The sequence below is a fragment of the Ursus americanus genome, chromosome 2 (assembly GCF_024610735.1).
Source record: "Ursus americanus isolate L20-20 chromosome 2, mUrsAme1.1.p, whole genome shotgun sequence".
Classification (NCBI taxonomy): domain Eukaryota; kingdom Metazoa; phylum Chordata; class Mammalia; order Carnivora; family Ursidae; genus Ursus; species Ursus americanus.
In genome coordinates, this window is record NC_142128.1 from 30,659,806 (window position 1) to 30,684,735 (window position 24,930).

At 48.5% G+C, this 24,930-nt stretch overlaps 1 protein-coding gene across 2 annotated transcripts in view; it reads right to left on the reverse strand.

The window, feature by feature from the left end:
- Positions 1 to 24,930, reverse strand: part of SNX29 (sorting nexin 29) — a 510,975-nt gene that overhangs the window by 126,240 nt on the left and 359,805 nt on the right. The window lies entirely within an intron of this gene.

The following is a 24,930-nucleotide window of genomic DNA, read 5'->3' on the forward strand; positions in this document are numbered from 1 at the left end:
AAAAGAAAAGAAAAGAAAAGAAAAGAAAGAAAGGAAGGAAGGAAGGAAGGAAGGAAGGAAGGAAGGAAGGAAGAAAGAAAGAAAAGCTGACTCCTGGCTTCCAGGGATTTAGGGAAGGCAGGGGGGATCGGTGATGGGGAGTGACTGCTAATATGCCCAGGGTTTCTTTTGAGGCTGATGAAAATGTTCTGGGATCAGAGAGTGGGACAGTTTTGCACAATCCTGTGAATCTACTACAAAGTGATTGACTGTACACTTGAAAAAGGTGAATGTCTGATACCTTCCTTTCATATATTCATAGATGTCACGCTGGGCCAACCCTCACGTTCACAGACAAGGAAAGCAAAGTGAGGCCCAGAGAAGTGAAAGGGCCAGGCCAAAGTCACCCAAGCAGAAAGCAGCCTGGGCCAATAGCCATGCCATGGGGGCCAGGGGCCAGGGACCCACCAGAGTCCCTCCAGGCCCAACAGGAGCTCAGAGAGGCCCCCTCAGTCTCCCCGAATCCTCAGCCAGGTCAGTGCCTGAGCAGTTGGGGGTGTGAACGCCTGTCTGAGCAACACAGGCGCCTTCCCGAAATGGCAGCTGGCAGGGAGGAAAGCAGCCAGGTGCTCGCTCCCCACTCCACCAGGCAGCAGCGCACCTTGTACGCGGAGCTGTCACGCATCGCGCGGACGCCAAGCTGTCACGTCTCCTCGTACTAAAAATGGTGCCATGTTCCTGTCTTCGTTCCTTTCCCGCTCTCTGAATAGAAATGTCTGTCTGTGAGCTCCTTAACCCACTGCCTCCTGTCCCAAGGCAGATGCCCAGGCCCAAGCAGGAGATGGGGCCCTCAAGTGTGCTATGCTTGCTCATGGAGAGCTTGAGCTGAGCACGCGGCAAGCTCAGCCGCTTCCCAGCAAATAGCCTTGACTCCTCTGGAAAACCTGTCTGGAGAGATGGCTGCATCTCCGCATGCAACCTTGGGGTGATGAGCGAGCTCTGGCTGAACACCATGGACCCCTTTTTCACCTGATCCTAGTAGCTGCCCAATGAATGAGGCTGATCTGAAACCCCGTGACTAGCCTGGGGGCCTTGATTGCCGTGTCCTCACCAAATGGTAGCTGGCTCCATGCAGGGAGCCCCAGGAGCAGGTGACAGCAGCAACCAAGGGTCCTCTACCCATCCATCCAGAGCCTCCATGGAACAAAGTAAGAGAGAAACTCATGGCAGAGGACCCACGGCAATGTGCCCAAGTGGAAAACACTTAATGTCTCTGCTTCTCTCACTCCTGGGTGCAGTCCTCAAAAGAACAGTTAATCTCTACGTCAATCAGTGTCTTCTGAACAGTGCCCTGAACCAGCTGTGTCACCAAAGTCGATAGGTACACACAAAATGGAAGGAATCCAAGCTATGCTCAGTGTCTCTGGCATATTCCCAGAGCCTTGCCTATGCCTCTGGCCTCTGGAGGTTCCCACGAGGGTCATCCAGGAATGCACAATTCTCAAAATGACTTGATCAAGTAAATTCCCTGACCATCATCTTGCCACTCACCAGTTTAGTAAATGGGGTCTTTCTCTAAGCTAGAGAGCAAACAGTTCAGAATTCTAAGAAACAGACATAAGGCAGGCTATCTTCCACAAAGTCCCTCTATTCTGGGCGCCAGTTAACACAAGGTGAGTCCCACCAGGGGTTACCTGAGCTGATCTCAAGGCGGAGAGGCTGGCACGGTGACTGAGGAGCTGCACAGGCCCCAACGTAGATCGGACTCCTCTGACCCTACCCTGGGCCTAAGGGAACGGCTGGCCGGACCTGACTGGAACCTAGTCACACACAGCTGCTCTCCCCTAAAGGAGCACCCTACCTGCCTTTTACAACCAATAGGACTGACAGCAAAGACACCCAGGGATAGCTCCCTTCTCCGGGGACCACTAGGGCCTGACTTAATTCTCCAACAGAAATGTCCCTGGCATGATGGCGAAGTCAAGCCTGGAGAGCATCCTGTTCTAGCCCCTCCTAACAGGTTAATACAAATGTTCTCACGGGCCTGGAGCAAATGAAACCCCCCGCTCTCTCTGGGTCAGGTCTGCAAGTCCCCTAAGGCCAGATGTAGAGCAATGTCACAGAGTAAAAGACCCAGAAAGCCCCCAGCACAGTGCAGAGCTGTTCAAGGATGCACAGCGGGGGGGGGGGGACCAGCTTAGTGGGGGTCATCACAAGATCTGGGGTGGGGGGCACATCAGGGCCCACTGCTCTAGCTCAAACCTAGGCAAGTAACAGCAGGAGCTGCCCCCCCCCCCCACCTTGGTACTACCCCTTCCGCCACTGCAGACCCTGTTCTGCAGTTCTCAGGGTACAGGGCTGACCCCAGGGTCTCTGATCTTGGGGCTCACCAATTCTTACTGTGGCCAAACAAAGAAATGAAGGCAGTCCCTGAGAGCTTACCATGTTGCTCAGAAGCTATGTTATACAGTATCTTACACAACACTTTATACTAACTTACAAAGTTGTCCTTACTCTCACCCAAATGGGGTGCACGAAAGCCATGCCCCATTTTACAGAGAAGGAAACTGAGGCCTAGAGCAGTCAAATAAGCTGCCCAAGGCCACTGAGGACTTGAAAGCTGGTGTCTGCCTCCAGAGCCACCCGCCCCCCAGTCTTGCTGCCCCAGCATCTCAAAGCACACGAAGTAAAGGGCACCTGGAAGACTCGCCCATCACCCCTGACCTGAAGAATGAGTGTAAGAGGTATAAAAAGGATGCCCAACAAGAGAACCTCAAACTAGGGGGTGGGGGACACACACCCCAGCAGCTGAGTCAAGCAGAGGAGACAATCCTCAGAAATGAAGCAGCTGTGGTCGGAATCAAGGCCCTAAGAGAGTGGGTAGTGGGGGTTGCTCAACGTCAGTTTCTGTTCCAGGATGTGGGAATATTTTCATGCAAATGCCAGAACGTTGGACAGGGCCTTTTGAGCTCTACCGTTCTCATGACTTTCCTGCTAGAAGACCCACCAAGGGATATATTCCAGTTGAGTGGACATGACAGCAGAGGGAGGAGGCTCATTCCGTAGACTGCTATTTACCCCTCAACACATTCTACCCCCACCTTTCCTTTTTTTTTCTTTCTTTTAAAACTGATGAGAGACGCCCAGGACCGTGGCTCACCAGGATGGGACATCTGCCATCCTCCATAGTGGGAGCAGATCTCTGCAATGGTCCAAAAGGAATGGTGCAAACACGCTTTTCAGAAGAGTGTGGTGGGTTCTGTCTGTGTGGCACCCCTTCCTCCAAGAACCACCTCCACACACCGTTCCACGTCATCGTGGTGGCACTGCCAGAGCCCCCTCCATCCACACCGTGGTCTCTAGGACATGGCCCCAGGCCCAGCCCACCATCCCGTGCCCTACGTCCAGAGGCTGGCCAAGTTCACCCAAGAGGAGCCCCCCTAAGTCCTTCCCTAAACTGATATACAATCACAGCACAGGAGAGAGTCCTCTGCCCACTGGCCTTGCCAACCTGGAAGAAGGAATACAGAAACACACAGAAGCTGTAAGTAACAAGACCCATCTGTCGAATTTCTGAATGGGGAGGACCAATTCATGTGGTTGCCAATAAGCTTAAGGACGTACTCCATGCCAACCAGTGAAGAAAGCCTTGTGGGCTGACCCCATGTGCAGCAGCTTCTACCTGAATACACCCCAGGCCCCTCCGCAGAACATTAATTTTATTTGTTTTCTAGCACTAACTATTGAATAAAACCATAATGCTTATTTGCTAAGTGAGCCTCTTTGCTAGAATGTGCACTCTGTGGGCACAGGAATCTTACCTGGCTGGGCTCGTTAGTATATTTCCAGGGCATAGGAGAGAGTCTAGCACAGAAGGTGCTCAACAGATACTGTTGGTAGGTTCCTTGGTTGGTTACTTCAAGGAATGAATGAATGAATGAACATATGAATGGAACAAACTTCCATGAAGGAGACTGTGAGCTACCCAGACATGGCGAGCATTAATGGAGCTCATGGGGCCAGAGTTGAGGTCACAGCTCAGAAGACACTGGGTACTCAAATCTCAAGTCGGAAGCAGAAAATGTTTACGTCCTTATTTTGTGACTTTGTTCAAGTGAGGGAGAAAGTAAGAGGGCGCTTTACGTAACACAGATGAGATTTGTTTTCTGAAACTCTGCAAGCCATCAGATTTCTTTTGAAGGAGGGCAGGAGTATTTCACTTTCCAAATGTGTTGCATCAACGCTGAGTTTTTCATTGCAGCACAGAGCTGGAGAGCATCACTCATACGCTGCGGATTCCTAACAGCCACACAAGAACCAGAGAAAGGCTCCAGACCCTAAAAATAAAACCCTAAGAATACTCTCCTCTTCCTCCCAAGCCCTCTTGGCTCGGCTCATTGGGGTGACATTCTCAGGGTCCGCACTGACCTGACACTCGCATGGGGGTCCTGGCCATTTGCCTCTGGACCCCTTCAGCCAGCCAGCCAGCCAGCCCCAACAGTTCTCATCTGTGGGCTGGGGAGCCTCTTTCACCCACCCAGCTGGTCCCAGTTCAGCATGAAGGACCGGTTCCAGAAGCTTCTATGACCTCCCACCACCCTTTGCAAAGAGAATGAGGGGTGTCCTCACCTTCCCACAGCAGTTTCTGTAGAGCTCACTTACAGCACTGAAAGGGATGAGGATGCGAGAACAGTTACAATGGCCATCGTGCACCAAGCATGATCCAAGCACTACACAAAGTGCGTACATAATCTCATTTTGTCAGTTCCATGTAATCCTCGTAAGCCCTTTGGGAGCGTTGTACCACAATTCCCGTTTTACAAACGAACAAACTGAGCCGGGGCGCCTGAGGTTGAGGATGTTAAGTGTCTGACTTGTTTCGGCTCAGGTCATGATCTCGGGGTTGTGAGACTGAGTCCCACAACAGGCTCTGCACTCAGCGGGGAGTCTACTTGAGATAGTCTCTCCCTCTGCTCCTACCCCCCCTTCTCTAAAAGAAATAAAATCTTTTAAAAAATCAAACTGAGCTTCAGGAGTGTTCTATAACTTGCCCAAGGTGGTTACAGCTCTCTCAGGGCAGAACTGAGATGTAAACTCAGGACTGACCTGATTCCAAAGCCGGTGAGTCTGATTTCAAGGTCACAGCCAATCAGGTCTTCTGTTCCTTGTGGCCGATAGTACATCGAGTTACCTAAGTGTCCCTTAGGTGCCCAGTACCTCACAGTCATTATTCTCAACCTCATGATGACCCCACAAGTTGCTCAGTGACAGTGCCCCCACTGTGCAGTTTACAAAGTTGCCCATGGCCCCAGAGCTAGAAATCAGTAGGGTCAGGATTGGAATCTGAATCCACCTGAATGAACTACTCTGGAAGGGGCTATGTCCCTCCTCCAGCCACAGACCCATTTAGGAAATCGAAACTAAAATACCTAATAGGCCTGAAGGATAACGTTCTAATTGTTTGAGACAGTGAGAAATCAGAAAAACACCCGAATGTTGAACAAGAGGAATTGTTAAATTAACAAAACAAGGAGGCCAGGAGACCGAGGGGTCGTAGCACCCCGGTAGCCTGTGTAAGGGAACCAAAACCTACACCAGAGTCAATCCCTGAAAACGCTTCAAGGTTAAGAACCACTGATCTCAAACAGCCAACTAGGATTTTCCGATTAACGCAACCACGTAAGAGCCAGCCAATCAAGTAACTTCCCGGCTCTGCCTCTGCGTCTCCTCCCATAAAAACTCTGCCCCACTTGCGGTCCGTGGGATGCCCCTCACCCCTTCTGGTTTGGTGCTGCTCACCTGGCATCCACGTTTGCTCCAATAAACTCCTGAAACTTTTTATAGGACACGGTTTGTCTTTTAAAGGAAGGATCCAAGAAAGTATTACATCACTGTGGTAGCATATTACACAGCTGAGAGACAGGATTTTGACAGAAAGTGTAGAGTAACGTGAGCAAATTTTATGTTAAATTAAAAAGCAGGACCCAGAAGTTCACATAAGGGGTACTCCCGTCTAGAGAGAAAATACATAGAGGAAAGACAAAAAGACACATTAATTGTAATTGTATCTATATATTGGAGCCATGAGTCATTTGTTTTCCTTCCTTCTAACTTTATTTTCCAATTTTTCCATAATGAGCATATACTACTTTAAGCATTTTTTTTAAGTTTTTTTTTCTTCTTTTAAAGAAACCGGCTATTATCAACTAGGGCTGAGTCCTAGCTTATTTTAATCCTTGGAATGGATGCCATTCTGAGTTCTGATTAAGGGTAATTCAATCCTTTCAAATGTCCAAATTGTCTCTGATTTTTTTGAGGCGAATAATTGCATTTTATACTAAACTTATTTGCAGCTCAAATACAGCTCAAAACCTTGTTTTGATTACTTGTTTAGGGAAAGAGTAACACTAGAAAATGCACAAGAATCACATTTGCATGATGGGTGGTGAGGCAGGGAATCACAGTTGGGGAAAAAGAGAAATGAAAACCACTCCTGAATATTCAGCAGCCTGAACCTCCAGCCTACTTCCACATTCCCGTCCACACCCAGCCAATCTCCTTTGCAGTGGGGGGCGGGAGGGGGGGGACTGTTCTTGACATCACTGCCAAGCAGGAGTCCAAGCGTTTCACCGACTTTCTTCAGCAACGGCTCTGGGAACTGGCCTTTGCAGTGGCTCTCATTCCTCCCACTAAGACAGCTGACATCTTTCTAGTCTCCCCAAAGTCAGAGTCACCCTGAGCAACACACACATGACTGTGTTAACAGAAGCCAGCACAGAGAATCCTGATGCTTAAGGTCAGCAAGACACCAAGGACCCCAAGCTTTCTTTCCCACAACCTCCTCCTGGGGTTTGACTTTTCCTGATCACAGACAGGGTCCTCAGCAGTTTTATTAACATTGAGCAGCTCCAAGAATGGCCTGTGCTTTAGGTCACTTTTTTTTTTTTTTTTTTTATTAACCAGCAACTATCAGCTGAGTAGAGTTTTACAAAGTCAAGAGCAATTCCTGTAGCTAAAACGTATTTTTTCCTTCTATTAATTATTTTGTTTTCCCATGATGTGTCACAAAGAAATGCCCAGTTTTGAGGTCATACTAGAAAACAGATAAGGAGAAAGGGAAAAAAAATACGCAAAATCCCCACCACCCCGAGAAAACCATTTGTGGATCATAGTGGAAACTGCAAAACTGGTAGTCCATGCAGATTAAAAATTTTCATTCCTAAGGAGGGCACATATTGCATGGAGCACTGGGTGTTATACGCAAATAATGAGTCATGGAACATTACATCAAAAACTAAGGATATACTGTATGGCAACTAACGTAACATAATAAAAAATTATTAAAAATTTTTTCATTCCTTTGCCAACATTTAAAAATGAGAGTTTTTAACATCTAACTCCAGATTTCCATTTAAATTAAAAAGCCTGGAAGATGGGGAAAAAACGAAGCCCCAATTCCTGTGTAGTGACCATCAGCTGGCACTGAGAAGTAGCTGACCAGATTCATTTCCGGCCTGGGCTCTGCAGACACCTAGGTTTGTCACAGTTGGTCTAGATCTTTCCACTTCATCTTCCTAAGCTAATGTACACATTTTTCAAGTTTTTGGTTAGGTTTTTAATGGCACTATGCATTCTATTTATTTACCTCTTTTTCCCTATCTTATGAGAAATTACTTTCCAAGCTGAGAAATAAAATCTACATCATCATTTTTAATGGTTATATCCTACTTATCTACCTTTCCTGAATCTTCCATAATGAGGGAGCATTACTTTTTGAGGTCCATCCTACTATTCCTCCACCAGACAGCCCAGCTGTCTCCTCTCTGCAGGTCCCTTCTCCGTTAAGAGGATTAGTCTTCCTGTCCCGTCCTGCATCTTGCCACTTCTGAGCACAGGTTTGCAGAAGGAAGCACAGTCTGCTGTCCTCACTTCTCTCCCTGCCATGAGGAAAGGATGCCCCAGCTCAGGGCTGCTGCTTTGTTTTGGATCTAGAACACGGAGCATAACCATCGCTGACCTATGGACATGCGGCACAAATGGAAAATACAGATCCTCGACTTATGACAGGGTTACGTCCCAATAAATCCATTTTAAGCTGACAGTGTCTCCAGTGGAAAAGGCATGTAATGCACCTCACCTATGGGACACCTCAGTTTAGCTTAGCCTCCATGAAACATATAACAGCTCTATTAGCCTACATTAAGGCAAAATCATCTACCACAAAGCCTGCTTTATAATCAGGTGTTGACTGTGTCATGTAATTTACTGAATACTGCACTGAAAGTGACAAAGAGGACAAGTGTACGGCTATAGAATGATCTTCAGTGTGTCGATAGTTTACCCTCATGACTGTAGGGCTGATAGGGAGCTGTGGCTAGGTGCCACTGCCTTGCAACATGAGAAAGGATTGTACCGACCATTACCAGCCCAAAAAAGAGCCAAGTACAAAATGCAAACTATGGATTCTACAGAATGCATATCACTTTCATGCCATCATAAAGTTGAAAAATTCCAAGTCAAACCATGGTTAAGTCAGGGACCCTCTGGAGACATGTAATAAACTTAGTACTATAAGCTGCTGAGATTTGGGGATTGTTTTGTTACAACAGCAGAAGTTAGCCTCAGCTGACTGATATGCTGAAGTATTAAAACATTCTGTAAAATAACTTCGAATAAACCATTTACAAAGGTCTCTGGCCAGTGCCCAAGCCTTGCCCTGAAGGGCTTGGCAGGATGCGGCCGGGAGCAGTGGCTCTGTGTGCCTGCCGGCTGCAGTATGGGACGGGCCAGCTGGCCCTGCAGAAAACACACGGCCAAGACAGAGACCATCACTTATGTCAGCGGCAACTGGTTATTGTGTCCAAGGGTACAAGAAAGCAGTATGAAAAACAAGTCGCTTTAAGCAGCAAGATGCTCACAATATGAAGAGAACTCAGAAAGGAAGACTGACGAAGGGAAGAGCAGACACCTGCCCCCCCCCCCCCCGCCGTGTGGTGCTTGCATGCTCCAGGACACACGCTCTTAGAGTAGAGGAAGTAGCCTCCCTTGGGTTCAAACTAGGTGAGGTGCCTCTCTCTCTCTCTCTCCACTGTATACCTCTTACACTTTCCATTCTCCAACCCCCCCCCCTTTTTTAAATGGTTTTGGTCAATGAAGTAGAGTCAACTTCATCTAACTGAAATTGTGCATCAGGGCGCACCAAGGCCCCCGGTTCTCCTCCTCCTCCATGGGCCCTGTGGTCTCACAGCCAAAATGACTTGCTGCTCCCTTGACTAAATAATAAATATACAGTGATAACCCAGAGGCTAGGGTCCTCCAGGAGACCCTATAACCTCAGGACGTTTGTTGAGCTAATGACTATCGGCAGTTTTGCTCTGCTTTCCTCTCTGAAATCTGAGACACCCAGGCTTCAGTCTTGGTCTCTGGGCATGTGCTTGGTGATCCAGCTTTCTCCTCTCTTCTAGGCCCCTCACTTTTACAACTGGGCCCCACTAACCTAAAGGACCCACATCAGCCACACCTTACCACCCAGACCCCAGAGGCCGTACTTCATTTTGTGTTTAATGGTGAACATTTTTATATTTAAAATTAGACAGCTGGACTTAGTTGAGATGATCTCAATTTTGTTGGCAACATCCAAAGCATCACAGTGTCGAACCAGTGGAATATAGGCCTTCTTCTGTCCATCAGGCCTGATCAGAGTTCTGACCTCAGCCAGGCAATGTCATAGAGCTCCCTCAAAGCCTGTTTGAGCTGGGGCTCGTTGGCCTCAACATCCACAGGGAACGCAAGCATGCCGTTGTCTTCTATCCTCCACGTGGCTGACTCGGTGGTCGGGGAGCGGGGCAATGGATGGCTAAGCTTCTTTCTTCTGTTAGCCACCGCACCTCCAACAGCATGGATTCATCTTGCCTGAGTCTGTATTCAGATAAATGCAATCGCCTGATGTGTACACTTCTTTCACTCTTTGGTATCTAGCTTCTTTCCTGCAACGTGTTTGCGAGAGTCCTCTGTACTATTGCCGTTAGACAGCTTCATTCTTGCTGTCCAGCATTTCATTGTGTGACTATGCCACGGTTTATTTAGCCATTCCTCTGTGGATGGACAGGTCATGCTCATTATTTCACACTTGTTTATATGGTTGGTGAATATTTGTTTTCCCCTCACTAGACTGTAACTCCACGATGACAAGAAGCTGAGGAAGTCTACACTTTCTCATTACTGTAATTCAGTCCTTAACTTAGTGGCTGATCCGTAACACGAGAGGAAGGAAGGAAGGGATAGAGGGAGGGAGTGAAGTACATAGGAAGGGCATACAAGTTACAAGTGTGCCCGAAGATAGGCCCCCCACTCCCAGATACAAGGTCTGTTTCAACAACCAAATAATTTCCCAGCTCCTGCTTGCTATAAAACTCTTCTCTCCCAACATATTTCACATTAAATTAAGCCCCTAGGCTCTTAATATGATTCCTGCCTCTTACTGCCAATGACGGTATTTAGTTGTTATTAGTAAAAATTCACAGATACCAGAAAAGTCTGGCTCTTAAAATCGGGTGCTCATCAAGATTCTACTTGCCTGAGGATGGGCCCTAAGACAGAACATTATCATCTTCATGTTATCAGTGTGTTCAAGAGATAAAACCATTCACAATTCAATTATCACTTCAGTTTTCTTCGTAAAATATGCACTGGCAGGAAAACTAACAAAAGCAAACTCCTGTATAAGGTGGAGAAGACAAAGTGCTAACAGGGCCTCCTGGCCAGGGGCTCAAGCCTTGAGCAGCAACCACGCCCTGAATGGACTCCACGCTCAAGTCTTGAAGGGCTCTTGCTTTTACCTCTGATAGAAGCTGACAGGAGGAAGTCACTGCTCTGACAACTGGGACAGAAATTGACTTCCAGAATCCAAACAGTGCATGTCCTCCTTCCTTTTAAAACTCATACCCATGAGGCTCTAGCTCAGACACATGCATGGCTGAGGCTGCCTGTGGTCCTTCTCCCTGACCAACCAGTTCAGCAAAACATCTAGTAACTTCACTTTATTAACCTAGTAACTTTGTGGAGCTCACACTCTACAGGGAAAATTATCAACAGCCTAGACATAAGGCTGCGTCCACCTCACCAGCTTCATCTTTTGCCTACATGCCTTGACTCTCCGTGCAAATACTTGTTTCCCCAATGTCTCTTCATTCATGTTGTATTTCTCAATAGGCACTGGTCTAGGCACCAGGATACAGCAGGAAAAGAAAACAGTGCTCATGGAGAAAGTGGGAGAGAAACAAGCAAGCCCAGAAAATGAAGAGTAAGCACCACACTTCGACAGCAAGATGGCGGCGACACAGAGACACAGGTCTCTTGAGCATCTATTGTGGGCCAAGTACAGTGCTTGGCACTCTTCCTATGTATCTCACTTCTCATGCCAATCCCACACATGAGATGCTTGGCAGCTACATTTTACAGATGAGAAACACATCTGGCAAACACACACAGCTGGTAAATAACAGAGGTGGGAAAATCATTCTGAACCTCAGGGCTCCAAAGGCCTAGGAGTTTGAAAAACAGACTGATGGAAACAAAGCCAGACACAACTTCTTTGTCGTGAAAAGTGGTAGAAGTCCAAAGTGTTGAGTGTTAGTCCTAAAAGCCAATGGGATGGAAATTAGGAGTAGCTTACTTTGTGCTTTTAGCAGGTCAGGCAAAAATCTAGTCAGGAAGGTGTGGAGACCAACCACGGCTTTCAGGCCCCCTGGGCACTGCTAGGCCCTTAATGAAGAATACTTGAAAACCAGCTGTAATGTGTAGAAAAATTTCTCTCAGCTGTGAAAAGATTCTAGGCTCTTTCTTGACATGCTTTTCCTTAACACAAATGGGGTATTCAAGGAAAACATGAGCCTCTTCTTATTCCTACAGCTATAATTAAAACTTTCCCATCAGAGTTTGGTGAGAGTTTAAGGAGACAAAACATGGAGAGAACTTGGCACAATGTCTACTACATGGGAAACATAGCTGCTGCCATCACCAACCATCCATCCTCCTCCTCACCAACCATCTTTCCCAGCTTACCAACCACCATCCTCACCGACCACCATCACCCACCTTACAACCACATCTCACCATCAACCACCCTCTACACTAACCATCATTATCCTCATCAACCTTCACTACCAACAATCAAACACCATCATCACACCATCACCACTACCCTCGTTGTCATTTTCTTTCACATTCTCCCTCTTTGTTTGGGAAACTCCGTTAACAAGAATAAAGCAGCATTCTTCTCCGAAAGAACCCAAAGCTGGAGGGTCATCGAGACCCAGGTTTGCAGTGTAGCCCTGATATGCAGCAGCTGTGCTACCTTGGGCAGTTTACTTCACTTCTCTGACCTGAATGTACCATCTGTCAACGAGGCTGACAATGCTTCCTCTCAGATCAGAACTTTGTATGAGAAAGGCTTAATAGGTACCCGTGCTTACTAGTCACAGGGGCCTTATGTATGTTTCCCGTATTTAGTGTTTCATAAATAGATTAAAGTAAAAGCAGGCGGGGGGGGGGGGCAGACTTGGTAACATGACTCATTGACTTCCACGGTCTAGCATGTGGCTTTCTCTCAATCACATGCTGCCAAGTGCAGCTTGTTTTCCTTTCCAGGATTTTGGCAACTGAGGTGTCAGAAGCTCATCTCCCTGTCAATCTTTTGTGGGCCCTCCACACCGGCCTCCTGTCCTCTGGGCCACAGCGGACCAGCGGCAACATAACCCCAGAGGTGAAATTCCTGCTCCCCGTCTCCACCATGCTGCGCTCATAGTCCTAACACCATCCTTCGAGACATCCTGAGACCCCAATCAGTGTGCTACACACTTTTCACACACTCCTTTCTCCACTGGCCCTGAAAAGCAGCCTCCACGCGGCCGCCAGCTTGCGCGGCTGCTTCCCACTCCAGACAGCCAGGGCGGGCTGACAGAACTTCACTCTGCGGGAAAGTCTGGCAAGGAGCTGGAATTCACAGTCTCTCGGGATGAGTCTGCCGGCGGCACAAGGAGATAACCTTTAAAGGTTGGATTCAAAATGCTTTTCCATATCTGCAAGGGGTAGGGAAAAAAAAATCTAAAGCTTAAAGCAACAGCCCCACCCTTCCTACTTCCTTCTGACCCAAGGCTTCTGAAAGCCCCACTCCCAGGAAAAGCCAACAGCCCCAATGACGTCGGTGCCTCGGTTCAGGTGAACACTCACGGGGATGTGAGAGCCCTCCCACCCTAGCGCAATTCAAGTCCTACAGATTGTAAGACGGCTCACCCGTGCTAGGAAAGGCATTTACTTACCAATGCACAGAGCTGGGCTTTTTTTTTTTTTTCCTCCCAGAATTATTTTTTTAAACACAGAAATAAAAGAGTTATTATTCCCCTGCCTTAGGTCCTGGGAAAACAATCATCACATAAACATAAATCATGACAGCTGACATTTGAGCAGCTGCCTAATTGCTCATCAACTGTTTCCCCCGGACTGCCTCCCTTCAACCTCAGCGTGTGCATGGGGGTGGGGGGTGCGGGGGTGGGGGGGAGCAGCATGGCCATGCCATTTTCCAGTGAGCCTGCAGTGCAGCATCGCCCAGTTTAGAAGCTCCAGTTCGGGTGTTCTCGTCTCAGCAAAGTAGGGACCAGCAGACCCTGTGTCCAAATGCTCAACGAGGTGGAATGAAGGAGAGGGCGATATGGGTTCTGCATTCCTGCTGGAGAGGAACATTCTTCTAAGGCTCTGGGCCACCATGGGTCTAGGAGTGCCTACGTGCGGGTGCAAAGACTCACACCACATACATGTATTTCAAATCCTAGGCACATGTGTGTTCCCAAGGTGCACACCTGTTTGACTGAGCAAATGGTAAGAATGGCGGCCTCTCTGGGTCCTTCCCATTCACTGAGCAGGCTAAGCACTGCGCTAAGTACCTTAAAGGCGTGTGTTCATTTACAGCTCTCAACAACCTTAGGAAGGAAATAACATCCCTAAAGGTGAGAACATTGGAACCTCAACAGAATGATAAAGACCCCACCATAAGAGGTCATCCAACTAGAAACTAAGAGGCAGATGTGGGATTTAAACTTGGACTGACTCCAGAGTCTACATCGGAACTGCTAACTATTCCAGGTACCTGAAATCCTGATGAACTCATACCTCAGACACATCATCTGGTCTGCTCTCCACGGCCATTCTGCATGTCTCCATTACCATTCCCTCACCTGGGCTCCTGCAATAGTGATTACCTGGGCACGTGTCGGGGGGTGTGGATGGTGGGTGGATAGATGGTTGGGGTATAGATGGGTGGGTGGATGGATGGACAGAAGGATGGGTGGGTGGATGGGAGATGGGTGGATGGATGGCTGGCTGGACTGATGGGTGGGTGGGCGGATGGATGGATCGGTGGATGCATAGGCAAGCAAGCAGGCAGGCAGGCTTCTCTAGAAAGCCTTGGAAGACCCAGATGGCTGTAGCACCCTAAGCCTTCCTTCTCTCCTCCTCTCTCTCTCCACCCCAACCACACCAGCCTTCCAGTTCCTCTAATGAACCAAGCTCTTTCCTGCCTCAAGGAAATTCCCTCAGCCTCGACTGTTCCTCTTCTGTTGACTTCATCAACTCCAAACCGTCCTTCAGGAATGAGCAGATGCTTTCAAAGAATCCCATTCTTACCCAAGTTTAAGTGGGCCCCTTCTTATAATCTCTGGAACCCCGTGTACTATTCATTCACAGCACATCCACAGTTTGTAATGATGTATTTATCTCTGTGTTATAAGTTCATTAACAGATTTAAGGTCTATTTTCTGATAGAACAATAAACTCCAAAGGGGGTGGTGGGTATCATGTCCACAATGTTCACGGATGTATCCCCAGGATCTAACACAGTGCCGGATTCACAAGAATTCAATGAATCCTTATTGTCTGACCTTCATAAAGCCCTCCCTTGCCAATCCTGAACTCTTACTCCCAGTACCTAAAATGTTGGGGCAGGTGCTGGGACTGGGGCCCTGAGTGTGTATGGGTGATTATAGGAAAGTCTGGGGATTACGGGTGGAGGTACACGCCATCCTCAACTGCTGAACTCTAGAGAACTAAACCACTACTGCACCGTAAAACAGCATATTACCTGGGCAGGTAAAACTCCCTGAACCAGGGCTGGGCCAATTATCAACATGGAGAGAAGTGGTTTCAATCAGTGAGAAAACAGAGGCAGGGCCGAAATGAATGACAAGAGAAATCATCCAGGAAGACCAGGGACTTTAGGGAAGAATTTGATAAACCAAGAGTGTTCTCCATAGTGAGAACTCTGATGAGAGGGGCCTAGCAGAAAATTACTTCGGGTGGAGAACCGGAGTCAAGCTGGTTCTTTGGTCCGTCCGTCCGTCCATCCATCCATCCATCCATCCTGTAAGGAGCCTGCTCCCCTATTCTAAGCACTGGAGCTACAGCAGCAAGCAAAAAGGACACATAGCTGTGGCTTCATGTCAGGTGAACAGCAGGGGTTCAGGTGAGCAGCAGTGCCTCACAGAGCTGGTCACAGCCTGCACAGGGGGCACACTAGCGGCCAAGGTCTAGACTTCAGGGGCAAGGTCCAGACTAGAGATATAAACATGGCAGCCATGGCCACAATGACCCCATGAGAACCCTGGCGAGAACCGAGGCCCCTGGCTTCTGCTGCGCCCCCGTGGCGTGGAATGAGGCTATGGCACATGCCTGCCCTGCAGCACCCTGCTCTCGGGGCAAATCTCAGGTTCTCGTCCTAACTCTGCTGGCTGTGAGGAGCCCAGACGGAGCTTCCTCCTAGATTACAAGGCTGGGGGCAGTCAGTATGTTGGCTGCTTCTTGCACTAGGGTCAGTCTCAAGATGGATGAATAACTATGTAGCCACTTTTCATGCTGTGACAGTAAAAAAAAAAAAAAAAATCCTTTTTGCCCATGTAGAACAGAAATATATGTCAGTTAAGTTCTTATAAACTTGGAAAGGGGCCTCAGAGGTCATCTGGTCCTTCTGGCATAGGACAGGGACAAATGAGGCAGGGGGCAGGGGTTGTCAAGATCTGTACTTGATAAGACCGCTCAGCCTTTGATCAGCTCTCCACATTCAATCTTCCTTATATCAAGGAGTCAATGACCAAGACTATGTCTCTATCATTCACAACATCCCCAGCACCCAACCCACTGCAGGATGGCTGGGCAGACAGAGAGATGAACAGACAGTTGGAGGGATCAAGAGATGAGCCAAAACCTATTTCTCTCCAACTTCCACTCACTGTTCTCCATTCTGTCCTCTGGAAGCAGCTGGGAGCACAGGTAAAAACCCTAGACTTGGGGTGGAGAGACCAGCAGTGAACCTGGCTCTGAGGCTTTTACTCTGAGACCTTGGACAAGTTACTTACTCACCATTCTGAACATGCTTTTTCCATTTTAGAGGTGGGCAGAGACATCTGTAAGATCTCAGCTATTGTAACAACAAAGAGAATAAGGTATAGTACACTCCAGTAAGTCAACCAAGATTTGAAGACCAGGTAACAGAAGAACACTCAGCAATTCTCATAAATCAAGCTAAAAGACAAGCCAAAGACAGAACCGTACAGCACTAAGGCTTACTAGCCAAGGCACTCTTACACAAGGGTCATAAAGTGATGAACGATGCCAGAGAACAACAGGAAAGGCACCAACAGACAATTCACACACACACACACACACACACACACACACACACACACACACACACAAAATACAAAGCACAGACATATACTCACTCTCCCGAGCAGGAAGGAAAATGCAAATTCAAACATCAACGAAATGTAATTTTTTTCCTTTTATCAGAATGGTGACATTTGTAAGATTGATAATACCCAATGATGGCAAGGACATGGGGACAAAATGTTCTTTCACCTTGTTGGTGTGACTGAAAATTGGTTCAGCCTTCAGATGAGCAATTTAGTGAGGCCTATTAAAATAAAATATGTATACATTCTCCCCCTCAGCAAATCCACTTCTAGCTATCTATCCTCAGACATACCTGCAATGTGCACAAAGAGATCTGTAGGAGAACAACCTGGCAGCTGTGGGTTTGCGACGGCCAGTACGTGAACATCTAAATGTCCATCATCAGAACAGTAAGTAATGGTTCCCTCATTCTAGGAAATAATGCACAGAAGTTTAAAAAGAGGAAGGAAGAGAGATCTGTGTATTCAGGAGGAAGACGTGTGTCATAGGGTCCCATTTATGTTCAACAATATAAAACCGTAACACCTTTCGATGGACCCGTGTAGAGCAGCAGTTGTCAGCCTAGAGCAATTATGCCCCCTGGGGACGTTGAGCAACGCCTGGAGAGCTCTTGGGTAGTCACCGCTGGAGAGACAGTATGGGCGGTAACTGGGAAGTGGCCAGGATGCTGCTCAACAGCTTTCAAGGCACAGGCGAGCCCCCTACAAAGAATTATCCCATCCACAATGTCCATTCTGCTGCGGTGGAAAAACTCTGGTATAAAGGTGTCTTCCACCAAACTGGCTCTGGCAAGCCCGGACCATGCATAGCCTGAAGGCTTCCGAGGACGTGTGCTGGCACCAGGCCCCCTTCTGTGGGTAAGAGCACCCTCACTGTCCTTGGGGGACACACCCCGAATCCTACTGATCTAAGGCTTAGGAGTAGGCATAGAACCTGAAAGCGTGCCATCCACCCAGACACAGCCATCAGCAGACAGGGGTATGGCCACACCAGAGTCAGCCTCGGTTCTAGGACTGTTGCCGGCCTTGGAAGAGACACAGGTCTTCTCCACTGAGGTCCACTAAGCCGAGGGGATGTCAGCCTGTACACGTGCACAGACAGAGCCAACACAGGGGAAAAACTAACTCCTCAAAAGATGGGAGATGGAGTCCTCATGCACTGAGTCCCTGAAATTCAAGCATGTCTGCCCTTGGTATTTTCCATTAGGCAAGCCAATGAATATTCTTTGTTATGTCTTGTTAGTTAGGACTCAAAGCAGAGTTACGCAGGGGACTGAAAGCTGTCAGCAAAAGGGAGGAGGGGACAGGGACAAAAGCAGAAAAAGAATGTGTCTGTTTTACAGAAACAGCAACTCCCAAGCTCCCCAAGATCCACCCCCCCAGGTTAACCTTCAGCTCATTACAATACTGAGATCTCCTACGGGTGGGGTTTTCCACCACTGTTTTAAACATACGATATATGCACTAGCATGCTGACGTGCTACGGAAGCATGTCCTTAAGCCAAGTGCCTAAGTAACAGAAAACGTATACATCGCTTATGTACCAAGCTCCCTGCCCCCTCCCTCTGATATACCGAATAAAAGCTTCTAGCACTCACCCCAAAGAGACACAGCGCTTTGAGCACTATCTCCCTGCGTCCTTACTTGCGACAAGTAACACAAGTTCTTTGCTTTTGACACTTCCTTGGGTTGTGTTCCATTTAAGCACTCCAAGTGGTGAACCCCTCAAGTTCTGTTCTAGTTTGGGCTGGTTTCCCTCTCCTACAAGCAAGAGAGGGCAGGTGTATCTCGGGAATTAGTATCCTGGTCAGAAGAGGGGTGGTCAGCTCGTCTCGCTCACTGTCCCAGTTTGAGGAGTCCCGGCCTGAATGGGAACGGGATCATATCAGAGCATCAGGCGGGGTCCAGCTGAAGTGATGGCTGTAGCCTGAGGGCTCTGCCATCCAAGTCTCCGGGACGACTCAGGTTCAACTTCCACCACCGCCCTTGACCAAGACACTGTTCCCCATGTAAACATGCCCATGAGGGAACAAGCCTGGGGATCAGCAAACAGAAGGATCACTGTGGGGGGTGGTGCCCACCTGGAGGCTAGCCCCAACTGGAATTCTGGCAGCAACAGAAACCGAGGACATACATGTGTGCATAATGCCACTGGTCCAATTCAGTAACTAACTTAAATCCAAAACAAAACTAAATCCAGCACCAACTGGACAGTTCCCAGCTGGCGAAACGCGCGTGTACTGGGGCCTGGGCATTAAATATTTCAGGCCTCATGGAGTCTCGCTTAAACAACTCTGATATTAGATATTATTTTCTAAGCACTGGCCCCCTGGGTGGAAGAAATCATCCCTGCACAGCCTCGTGGAGTCATACGCAGATACCGCCTTCCATTTCAGGGGCTTGAATGGTGGTCCCACCTCCTCGGCAAAGCCAGAAACTTTGAGGACAAAGCTGTCTTGCTCCTTGCAGCCCCTGGGGCAGCTGATGTGGAGCCCCGATCAGTGAGGTGCTCAAGAAAGGCTCTTTTGCATATATGAACACGCCCAGAGCCGTTCGGTTGAACAGGGAGGATTCTTTTCATATTTGCTTCCAGGGGTAACAGCTTATCCCAAGCAAGTGCTTACAGGTCACTATAGGTAGTAGTCTCACAGTGGCACGTCGGGCACTGTGCTCAACACTTTCTCCAATGTACCTGCCGTTCTGCAAGGTGAGCGGCCTTCCGTCCCTCCCACCCGTACCTCTCTTCAGCCCTTCCCACGAGAGACTGTTACGTTTACTCGACAGCATCTGTCTTCCCCCACCAGACTGTGCAGTCGGAGAGAACAGAAGGTAACCTCAATGTGCAGTTTTGCCCACCATCAGTCTGCAGACTTTAGCACAAGCCTGGCATACAGCAGGCCCTCCATCAACAGCTAAACCTGGCATATATAGTAGGCCCTCAATAAAACACCTTTGGGATGAATACAGGAATCATGCTGTCAAAGAAAAAGATAGTTTTTCCTGCTTGGGAAGATAGAAGCAGTAACAGAATAATGGTGACAGGTACGTCCAAAGGAGGAACACAGCCCATTTGGTTCTTGCTTTCTGTTTTCGCCTGTATCGGCCAATCTCAGAAGCCCTCAGCAGCCCCATGCTGCTGAACCCCAGAGGCGCTCAGGTGATGCACTTGGTGGGGTGGGAAGTTCTCCAGGAAAGAGTCGGCAGGAGCGAAGGCCAGCGGTCCAGGGTTTGCCCACCGCACAGCATAGAAGCCCCCGGGGGCTGGAAAGACACTGGGCAATCCCAGGGCACAGCTATTTTTCCTGCCTACCTCCAGCACAATGGGTGTGGCAGGAGGGACCAGACGCCAACGAGAGAGAAGCACGTCACCTTGGACCCCATCCTCGTCCCCCCGGTCCCGGAGCGGTGCCTGCGAGGGCAGGGGCTTCGCAGAGCCCACCACGCTGCAGCTGTGCGGCCACGTTTTGTTTCAGCCTCCTCTCCTTCACGAACCCCTCCCTCTCGGCAACGCTACACACCGAGTAAGCCTAAGCCCAGAGCCAGAGTAATAGAAGCGGAGAACCCGCAGGGTAAGCCCTGAGGAAAGAGGATTAAAAGGAATGGCTGAGAAGCCCGAAGCCTCAAGTACCAACACGTCGCCATCCTCCCCACCACCTGCAGCCTCCTGCAGCCCTCCTAGACCCTGTGATCTATTATTAACAGGAGAAACAATGGATTCCCTGCGTCACGTGTGAAAATACGCTCCGCTGGAATAAACCTTCAGAATGGCTGCCCAGGGGACATGGTTTCCTTTTGGGTGGGTGTTCCCGGGGCACCGCCATTGCTTTAAGCCAAGAGGACAGACACCCTGTGGTCTCTAGGAAAGGGAACGTATTCGAGAAGGGAACAGCTTTGCTTAAACAAAGCAACATTTCCTTTTAATACAAAGGAGACATAATTAGTTGGGCTGTGCAGATGGAATATTGTACAGTAGCCAATGTTTCCCATGGTTAAGTTCAAAGGCTGGAATTAATCCCACATAGAGGACTGATTTCAGCTGCACTTAAAACAGTTCTTTTCAAAGGTGAAGACGGTTCAGAAAATGAGTGTACTGAATGATTATTTCATCCCAGTTTGGTGGTTGTAATATTTGCTTAACAAAAAAATAGGTTTTCTTTTTTTCTTTTTTTTTTTTAAGCTCTAACATCCCTTTATAAACACTACAGCAGGATATTAAAGACAGTGGACCTCAATCTTGTTTGGAAGTGGGGGTATTTGGGGAATAAGAAGAAACAATTGCAAAGGTATAAACCAGGAACTAACTGATTAACAAATGTAACTCTATCATACAGAAGTGACAGAAATTCGAGCTCACAACCACAACAGTGTGTTATCATAGAAAGAAAGAGACAAAAACCCAGCAAGACCAGTTAGTAAGTAGTTTTTCCCGTTTTATTTGTTGCTGTTCAATCGTTTTGTCCCTGGCTAGTGTCTGCTGGCAGCCAAGCATTAGCAGGGGCCAGAAGTGTCAGAAATATTCATGAATGAAAACCTTAAATTGGGAAAGCTCTGGACATTGACTTTACTGGTGTTCTGAGAATTATTCAAATGCTGCCATTTTCTCCAACTGCCAGAGCACACTCGGCCCCCATCTCAGATGTGGGGGCCAAGTACGGAAACCACAGCACTCAAAGGCACAAACCATTGTTTAAGACCTTGCATTCAACCCTGTCCAGGGATGGCACCTCTTGCCAGAATCCCTGGCACAAAACAGAACTCCAGGCCCCTCCCACGATATGTGGAGTGAAAGTCCAAGCTCTGCCTGCAGCGGGCGAGCTAGCTCAGTTCCTCCGGCATCCAGGAGCACCTTTTCCACACCCCGCAGGCTGGCTCTCCAGACCCTGACATTGCTCAAGGGAGAAGCTGTAAAGGAGCACCCCTGAAACCCGTCTGCGGCCAGAGCAGCCACCGCGAACCAGCACCTGCTCTGACAGTTACCCAGAGCAAGAGCATCTCAGCCCAGCTTGGGGATGTGCAGGGCTTGATGGGTCACGAGTCTGTGCCCCGTGGTGGGCCCCGAGCAGTTCGACAGGAAACAGCTGGCTGGGTGCCCTTGGCCTATCAGCTCCGGGGTGCAGGTGGCCTTCTGTGCAGGCCGGGCCCCTCCCTTCAGAATGAAGTCCCTGCCCCACTCGCCTCTTGGGTTTTTGAAGAGCTCCACTCTCGTTCTCAGAACCTCTGCCAACTGGTACCTTGGGAGAAACTACGACTTGGGCTAAAAGCACGTTACTAAATGAGATGCTTCTCGGTGCCTCTATTGTCTCATTGGTAAGATGGGGATAAAGGCGTTTGTTCACAGGGCAGCTGTGAGGACTGAGTGAGCTACTGGACAGAATGCACACAGGACAGCCAGAGGCAGCAGCCGCCGTGGCTTCCTGGTGGGACTATCACTGTTACTGTGCTACCCTAAGCTGTCCGTTCCCTCCGCTCAGTGTTTCCCGAGTATTAGTGGTCACATAGTGCTGTTCCAAACTCTTGCTGCTTGCATGATCGTTTACTTAGTTTTGTTTTTTTTTTTTTAAGCAGACTCGTTTTCTTTCTTCTTAACTTTATTTTAAAAGGAACATGCATCACCATGGTGGGTGGAAAACAGGATTCTGTGCCATAACTAGAAGGCAAATGTATAAATAAACACAATGAAAACAAAACAACGTGCATGATCCAGCTCAAGTCTGCTCCTGCCAACGCGCTCCTCCAGAGCCTTCCTGTCTCCACTGAACAGCAAGATCCGAGGGCACAGGTGGCGCAGGGGCAACACTCAGGGACCCCCCCCCCACCTGGTAACCCCAAGCCAGGGAAGAGCTGAAAAGTGAGTGGCTTCCTCCCTGCAGGATTTGGAAGTTCATGTCCAGCCTCCGTCTAAAACCTGAGCAAGCACACATACAAGGAGCCTGCCTTCCCACACTCCTGGAGACACTCTTCTAGCTCCTGACTGCCTCCAGAGAACTTCCTGCAGTGATAGAAGTGTCCTGTAATCTGTGCTGCCCCATGTGGTGGCCTCTAGCTGCATGTGGCTGTTAAACACTCGAAATGTGGCTGGCGCGCTTGAGGAAGTGCCTTTTTAATTTTATTCTATTTTAGTTCATGTAAATTTAAATAGCTACACATAGCTAGTGGCTGTTGTATTGGAAAGCCCATATCTACTGAGGGAACTACACGTGCGGAAACTTTCCTCTTGGCGCCTCAAATGAACTACTTCCGTTTGGAGGTTATGCCCCTGGCTTCCTTTGAGGGAGACCCGATGAAGCATGACAGCGATCTGTCACAGGGATGTAACGGAGGATTGTCTCTTACATCCCTTGGTATTGCTTAATCTAAAGCCCTGTGTGGAAATTTCTCTTGGAACTCCCTTTGAGGAGCTGACATACTTTCTTCTCATCAGCCATGGTATTATCCGAAACAGCCACATTTCCATTTTCACCCTGGCTGCCAGGAAGCTCATAGGAAATTCACAAACCAATGAGAAGAGTCATACAGGAACTAATGACAGATATCTGTGATTTTTCACAGTTTCCTTAATTCAAGTTCTCCTAGTTTACATTTTCCCGGACCCTGTTATTTCACTTTTTACTTACATTTTATCATTCTTTTACAGGCGTTTCTCTAGAAATTATCTCAGATCTTTGGGGGAAATATATAGAATGCATTTTTTAAACTAAGAAAAATAATGTCCAATGGTACCAGCATTTTAAGTGAGTCACCTTCTATCTGATATCAGATAAAAACACCGTAAAACAAAAGCTTTCTCCAACGTTTCCAAACACATGCTCGGATTTTGCTCTTGGGGAACCGAGCAGAAGCGCTGTGAGCTAAAAGGAGAAAGAGCTGCTTTCCAGAGTGCAACATCGGGAAAGGTTCGGAGAGCCCACAGCGCGAGACGAAGCTGCTGTGGCTGACGCCGGCGACTCTGGGCCTTGTCCTCTAGGCACTGACTGGACCACACCAAGGAAAGCTCCGAAGCCATGAAGGACAGGGACAGAGGGGCACAGATGCCACCGTGACCACCGTGGCAACCATCTCCCGGGCAATGGCACATGGGCCGTGTCTGTCTCATTTCATAACTGACTTCGAGACACTACAACCTGCCAGACCGCATCCAGGGCTGGGTTGGGGGGTGCGGGAGAGTCAGAAATGAAAGGTCAAGGAAACCTCTCAAGTGAGATCACATTTTAATTTCGTGCTAAAATAAAGCTGTCGGCTTCACTTTCTCCATCCTCCAGGCAACACCTCCCAGCTTTCTGATGACCACAAAGCAGAACTCGAAGGACACTCAAGAGGGGTTTTGGTTGGTTTGGCATTAGAAGAGAAAGAGAACGAAGGGGATATGCAGAAATCGTCATGTCTAAGTCTCTTTTCAAGCCCAAGCCGACAGCATCACGAACACTCGGATTCTCCAACACTTAGGAGCGTGGTACATACTCACTGCCATTGCCCAGACGAACAAGTAAACTACCGTCACTCTCTGGTGTGGCTGCCCTGCCAAACCCTGGGCTCGCCTGTCCCTGAGATATTAAGATGCGTTCATCATGCTGCTGCCCGTGCCCATAAGACACACACCTGCCATCAGGCCTGCCGCCGAAGACCGCACAGGGCGAGCCTGTGGGAAGAGGAGAAACACCAAGACAAGGACACAGAGTGCGCACAGGGCGCCAGACACTCCTCGAGCCGACAAGAGCTTTGCGAGGTACGTAGTAGGACTGTTTCCGTCTCACAGGTAAGGAAACGAGATCCACTCAAGGTAGCAAAATTGAACCAGGGCTCCTATTTTCAAGTTCACTGTCCTTTTTTCACCACCCCAGGCTGTGGGAAAGTATCTTAATAGTTGGGAAGACGTCTTCAGTGGTCAAGCCCCTGCTTTAAAAAAAAAAAAAAGTCGGAGGCTGGGCGGCAAAACTCAAGGTTTTTTCACAGAGCTGATGGGGACTAAGAACAGAACTTAATGAGAGTTGTCGTGATACGAGACGACAGACCCAGGAGACAGCTAAGAGTCAGACTTGAAAACGAAGCAGTCCAGGACAGGTGAACATCAATGGCTGGAGATCAGGATCCAAGGGAAACAAAACAAAGAAAAAGGACAACCAAAAAAATGGTAAGAAGGCTGAAAGAGGCATCAGAAAATCAGAGAAAAGATGGAAAACTGGGGTCCCAGGTCTCTAAAGCAGACAAAGGCCCC